The following is a 7,210-nucleotide window of genomic DNA, read 5'->3' as shown; positions in this document are numbered from 1 at the left end:
GATTTAAACTCCTACCCAAATTTCTGGAGGATTTTGGGGAACTTTGGGCAGGTTTAGGGCCTGGCTTGTCCAAAATAAATCCTTTTTTGAGGATAGGAATGCCATGGAAGTGAGTAAAAATGAGATGAGGGAAAAGAATCAAATCCCAGTGGAGAAATTCCCCAAGGAGAAATTCTGTCACCTCCCAGATTTAAACTCTACCTAAAATTCTGGAGGATTTTTGGGGAACTTTGGGCAGGTTTAGGGTCTGGCTTGTCCAAAATAAATCACTTTTTGAGGATAGGAATGCCATGGAAATGATGTGAAAAATGAGATGAGGGAAAAAATTAAATCCTGAGTGCCAGTGGAGAAACTCCCCAAGGAGAAATTCTGTCACCTCCCAGATTTAAACTCCCACCCAAATTCTGGAGGATTTTTGGGGAACTTTGGGCAGGTTTAAAGGTCTGGCTTGTCTAAAATAAATCCCTTTTTGAGGATAGGAATGCCATGGAAGTGAGTAAAAATGAGATGAGGGAAAAGAGTCAAATCCCAGTGGAGAAGCTCCCCAAGGAGAAATGCTGTCACCTCCTGGGATGGGGAGAGCAGCTCCGGGATGCTCCAGCCCTGGCTGGTCCCTAAGTTTGGTCCCTAAGTTTCCCCCCTAAGTAGAGAGGAGGGAAAAATAGGAGGGAAAAATAGGAGGGAAAAATCCTGGTTTGGGGATTTTTTGTGGGATTTCCCGGTTTTGTGACGTTTGTGCCAACAGCTGGAAGGGGTGGGGGGGGGACACCTCTCAGCGCTTCCTCTAAAACGACCCAAAGAGCCGAAGGAATGGGGCAGGGAAATGAGGCCAATTCAAGGAATTTCCATTTTCGAAGCGCTCCGGGATGCTCCAGCCCTGGCTGGTCCCTAAGTTTGGGGAAGAAGAGAGGAGGGAAAAATAGGAGGGAAAAATAGAAGGGAAAAATCCTGGTTTGGGGATTTTTTTTGTGGGATTTCCCGGTTTTGTGACGTTTGTGCCAACAGCTGGAAGAGGGGGGGGACGCCTCTCAGCGCTTCCTCTAAAACGACCCAAAGAGCCGAAGGAATGGGGCAGGGAAATGAGGCCAATTCAAGGAATTTCCATTTTCGAAGGGGGGAACACCTCTCAGCCCTTCCTTTAGAACAACCCAAAGAGCCGAAGGAATGGGGCAGGGAAATGAGGGGAATTCAAGGAATTTCCATTTTCGAAGCGCTGAGGCGAATTCAAGGAATTTCCATTTTCGAAGGTGGGAACACCTCTCAGCGCTTCCTTTAGAACAACTCAAAGAGCCGAAGGAATGGGGCAGGGAAATGAGGCGAATTCAAGGAATTTCCATTTTCGAAGCGCTCCGGGATGCTCCAGCCCTGGCTGGTCCCTGAGTTTGGGCAAGTAGAGAGGAGGGAAAAATAGGAGGGAAAAATAGGAGGGAAAAATCCTGGTTTGGGGAATTTTTGTGGGATTTCCCGGTTTTGTGACGTTTGTGCCAACAGCTGGAAGGGGGGGGGGGGGACACCTCTCAGCGCTTCCTCTAAAACGACCCAAAGAGCCGAAGGAATGGGGCAGGGAAATGAGGCAAATTCAAGGAATTTCCATTTTCGAAGCACTCCGGGATGCTCCAGCCCTGGCTGGTCCCTAAGTTTGGGGAAGAAGAGAGGAGGGAAAAATAGGAGGGAAAAATAGGAGGGAAAAATCCTGGTTTGGGGATTTTTTGTGGGATTTCCCGGTTTTGTGACGTTTGTGCCAACAGCTGGAAGAGGGGGGGGGGGGGGGACACCTCTCAGCCCTTCCTTTAGAACAACCCGAAGAGCCGAAGGAATGGGGCAGGGAAATGAGGCGAATTCAAGGAATTTCCATTTTCGAAGGGGGGGACACCTCTCAGCCCTTCCTTTAGAACAACCCAAAGAGCCGAAGGAATGGGGCAGGGAAATGAGGCCAATTCAAGGAATTTCCATTTTCGAAGCGCTGGGGTTGGAACGGGCAGGAGGGGCCAGGCCTGGCAGCTTCCAGCGGGGAGGGAATCGCTGACACAGGGATGCCCCGGCCAGGGGGCTCTGTTTGTCCAAAAGCTTTTGTCAGCTCGGCCGCGGCTCTTTGGGGCTGCTCCGGGGCCAGCGATGGCTCAGCAGCTTCGGCACAATGAGGATGTGTTTGCTCAGCCCCGGGGGAGGGGGACTGCGGGGATCTCATCCCGCTCCTGGGGCGGTTGGGGGATTTTGGGGTGGTTCGCCCCGTGGTGCCCACGCTCGCTGCTCGCTGGAAGTATGGAATGAGGTAAAAATGTGAAATAATGGGTTAAATTATGGAATTATGGAGTGGGGTGGGTGGGGAGGGGCCTTAAAGATCAGCCGGGCCAACCCCTTGTTATGGGGAGGGATATCTGCCGCTGGAATGCATTAATTATGGGTCAATATAAAATATAAAAATAGGTATAAATGCATTAGAATATAATAAAATAATACCACACTTATTAATATCACAATATAATAATATAGAATAAAATAATACAATATTAATACGACAATATTATAACGTATAATAATACAATAATTATGCATATAATAATATTGTTATGTACAAAATAGTCTATTATTATATATTAATGGTCTCTATTAGAAATAATTGCTTTTTGGTCAAAAACTGTTATATATTCTATATTATATATAATACGACAATAATATATATACGTGCCAATAGATTAATATATAAATAAATAATAAAATAGAGATAATAAGGAGAGATAAACAGAGACAATAGAGAGATAAAGAGACAATATAGAGATAAATAGATATATAGAATAAATAGATAAATAGAGAGAATGGAGACAGATAAATAGAGAGAATATGGACACATAAATAGAGATAATATAGAGATAAATAGAGAGAATAGAGACAGATAAATAGAGATAATGTAGAGATAAATAGAGAGAATATAGACACATAAATAGAGATATTATAGAGATAAATAGAGAGAATATAGACACATAAATAGAGATAATATAGAGAAAAATAGAGAGAATATAGACACATAAATAGAGATAATATAGAGATAAATAGAGAGAATAGAGACAGATAAATAGAGATAATATAGAGATAAATAGAGAGAATATAGACAGATAAATAGAGATAATGTAGAGATAAATAGAGAGAATATAGACACATAAATAGAGATAATATAGAGATAAGTAGAGAGAATAGAGACAGATAATTAGAGATAATGTAGAGATAAACAGAGACAGTATAGACAGATAAATAGAGATAATATAGAGATAAATAGAGACGGTATATAGAGATAAAAGCCATTTGGTGCTAATAACACCCAGTTTAGGGCTTTGATCCCTGCCTGTGCCACTCACAGAACCCCAGCCCCACAGAATGGTTGAAGAAGCCTCACAAAGGTTGGAAAAGACCTTTGAGGTCCCCAAGCCCCTCCCGTGACCCCCCACCTCCCACCACCCAGCCCACCCAGGGCCGCTCCCCATCCTCGGTCGCTCGCAGCTCGGAGGGACCAAACCCCCAGCCCCCTCCGGGAGTTTGCCCCGCTGCGGGCGGGACCCCCGCTCTCAGCGCCTCGTTGTCCCGCAGGTGGGGCGGGATGCGGCCCCGGGAGCGCGCCCGGCGCTGGGCGCTGCTGCTGCTGCTGCTGCTCGCCCTGCTCAGCCACGCCGCCGGCGGCCGCCGCGGGGCCGGCGGGAGGAGCGCCGGGCCCGGGGGGCTCCGCGGGGGCTTCCGCGCCGTGTCCCGCGCTGGCAGCGCCCCGGGCCGCGGCTCCAAGGTGGCCGGAGCCATCGCGGCCGGGGCTGCCGCGGGCTACGGGATGGGGCTGCTGGGTCGCCCGCGGCCGTCCCGCCTGGGCCACGGCATCCCGGCGGGGCGGCAGCCACCGGCTGCGGGCGGGTTCCACGCCGGGGGCTGGCCCGAGCTGGGGGGCAAGCGGGGAGCCCCCAGCAGAGCCCCCGGGCAGCGGAGAGCCGGCCTCGGGCTCGCCCTGCTGCTGGCATCGGGAGCCTGCTTGGTGAGCCACGGGCTGCAGCGCTGAGGGCACCCCGGGCACCCCCGGGCAGCCCCGGGCACCCCCGGGCACCCCCGGCACCCCGGCAGCCCCGGCACCCCGGGCAGCCCCGGCACCCCCGGCAGCCCAGGCAGCCCCGGGCACCCCGGGCAGCCCCGGGCACCCCCGGCAGCCCCGGCACCCCCGGCACCCCGGGCAGCCCCGGGCACCTCCGGGCACCCCCGGCACCCCCGGCACCCCGGGCACCCCCGGCACCACCGGCACACCCGGCACCCCCGGCAGCTCCGGCACCCCCGGCAGCCCCGGCAGCCCCGGCAGCCCCGGCACCCCCGGCACCACCGGCACACCCGGCAGCCCCGGGCACCCCGGGCACCCCCGGCACCCCCGGCAGCCCCGGCAGCCCCGGCCGGCGTTCCGGAGAGAAGCGACTTTCCTGGGAGATTGGATGTGGCTTGGGCAGCTGGGAGAGCATCGGGAGCCGGATCCTGCGAGCCCCAGCCGGGATCGAGTGGATCCCGCAAACCCACCCGGGACCGATGGATCCTGCGAGTTCAGCCGGGACCGGAGGGATCCTGCAAACCCCCCCTGGACCCGGATTGATTCTGCGAACCCCACCCGGGACCGGCGGGACCCCACCCGGGACAGGACCTGCGTGAGCCAAGGCAGCCCTACCAGGACCTGTGGACCTCGGCCCCCGCAGCGATTCCCGTGGCACGGCTTCCCCAAAATCGGCTCCTTTTCCCCCAGAAGAGCGCTGGGACTCGCGGGGAGGGGGGTGTGGGGCTGGGACCGGGGGGCTCAGCCCCGCAATAAAGTTTGGCCTTGAGACATCCTCTGATTTTAACCCAACCCACGCTCCCTGGCGCTGGGGTGGGAATCTCTGGGTGGAGAAGCCCAATCCCGGCATTTCCCGGCAGCACAGAGCCCAGGCGGGGTTTGGAGAGGATTTTTTGGGCTGTTCCGTGTAAAGCCAAGGCCGGAGCTGCGGCCGGGCTCGGACGGGAGATGGAGCTGTTGGCCCGGCATCAAACCAGCCCCAGCTCCTCTACATCAGGCTGCTCCTCCTCCAGCTCTCGGCAAACCGGGCAGCTGAGCACCAAAATTCCTCTTTTTACGGCTTTTTCCAGGCAGGAAAAACGAATTCATCAGGTCCGCCTGGGTGGGGGGTGTTTATCTGGGGAGATGGGGGGTGCCAAGGGTGGTGTGAGGAGAGATTTGGAGCAAACCCTAAAAAAACCACCTCAGGTTTTAGTGCGTTTATATTTGGGGGGGTATTTACACTTTATTAGGGGGATGCCAAGAGCTGTGTGAGGAGAGATTTGGAGAAGACTCCAAAAAAACCAGCTCAGGTTTTATTGTATTTACACTTTAGGGGGGGGGGGTTTAGGTTTTATTGTATTTACACTTTGGGGGGATTTTTATAGGTTTTATTGTATTTACACTTTGGGGGGATTTTTATAGGTTTTATTGTATTTACACTTTGGGGGGATTTTTATAGGTTTTATTGTATTTATACTTTGGGGGGTTTTTAGGTTTTATTGTATTTACACTTTGGGGGGATTTTTATAGGTTTTATTGTATTTACACTTTGGGGGGATTTTTATAGGTTTTATTGTATTTACACTTTGGGGGGGGTTTTACACTTTGGGGGGGTTTTACACTTTGGGGAGTATTTACATTTTGGGGTGTATTTATGGCCATCCTGGTAAATCAGAAACTCCTCCATGCGTGGCTCCTGTGCACGCTGCAGGATTTGGAGTATTTGGCTCATTAATTAATTAATTAATTTCTCTGCTTCAGCAGATCACGGCAGAGGGGTAATTTGATCCAGCTGTCCCTAAAGGACACAAGAGTTCAGGGTGTCACCCCCCTCTGGTGTTCCCAGAGCCAGGAAAGTTCTGACCTCCCCTGCTGAGCTCCAAAAATCGCCCTCAGTCCCTGGGATGGGTTAAAAACCCGGGGTGCTGCGTGTGCAGAGAGGGAAATGTTATTTTTGGGCTCCTCTGAGCATTGCCAATGTGCTTCCCATAACTGGGAGGGAGGGAATTGAAGGTTTTGGGGTTAAAAATGAGAAATTTGTAGTTCTGCTGCCGCTGAGGTCAAACCCTCCCCAGGGGAGTTCCCGGTGCAAGAGCTGGGAGCCCCTTCCTGGAAACATCCATGAGTTCATCTCGGGGAATGTGGGGGTTTAAAATTCACTCTTTTTTTTTTTCCATTCCTTTGGATGAGGTGAAGTTTTTCCTTCCTGATTTGGGGAGAATTTCTCCTCCTCCCGCGGGGCCGCAGCCGGTCAGAGCCGGGGCTGTTGGAGGAGGGGTCCTGCCGCAGTGAAATGCAAATAAATGGAAATAAATCCCAGCGAGACCGATTGGCACCGAGCCCCAGCGAGGGCAGCAGCTCCGGGGGGTTCTGCCCCTCGGCCCCGCTCAGGTGCGACCCCACCTGCAGGGCTGGGAGCCCACCTGGAGCTGGTGGAGCTGCTGGGGCGAGCCCAGAGGAGCTGGAGCTAGGAGAGCTGGGAATGTTCCCCTGGAGGAGGGAAGGATCCAGGGAGAGCTGGGAATGTTCCCCTGGAGAAGGGAAGGATCCAGGGAGAGCTGGGAGTGTTCCCCTGGAGAAGGGAAGGATCCAGGGAGAGCTGGGAATGTTCCCCTGGAGAAGGGAAGGATCCAGGGAGAGCTGGGAATGTTCCCCTGGAGAAGGGAAGGATCCAGGGAGAGCTGGGAATGTTCCCCTGGAGAAGGGAAGGATCCAGGGAGAGCTGGGAGTGTTCCCCTGGAGAAGGGAAGGATCCAGGGAGAGCTGGGAGTGTTCCCCTGGAGAAGGGAAGGATCCAGGGAGAGCTTCCAGCACATTCCAGGGCCTGAAGGAGCTCCAGGAGAGCTGGGGAGGGATTTGGGATAAGGGATGGAGGCACAGGACACAGGGAATGGCTTCCCACAGGGAAAGGGGAGATTTGATGGGATTTTGGGATGGAATGAGGGTGGGGAGGGGCTGGGCTGGAATTCCCAGAGCAGCTGTGGCTGCCCCATCCCTGGCAGTGTCCCAGGCCAGGCTGGAGCACCTGGGACAGTGGGAGATGTCCCTGCCAGGGCAGGGGTGGCACTGGGTGGGATTTAAGGTCCCTCCCAACCCAAAGCACTCCAGGATCCCGGGATGAAGCAGGGCTTGGGTCGGGCTTAACGCCAGCGAAACAGCAAA

Source organism: Haemorhous mexicanus, chromosome 30 (assembly GCF_027477595.1).
Source record: "Haemorhous mexicanus isolate bHaeMex1 chromosome 30, bHaeMex1.pri, whole genome shotgun sequence".
Taxonomy (NCBI): Eukaryota; Metazoa; Chordata; class Aves; order Passeriformes; family Fringillidae; genus Haemorhous; species Haemorhous mexicanus.
The sequence above is the reverse complement of the archived record's forward strand: the minus strand, read 5'-3'. Positions refer to the sequence as shown.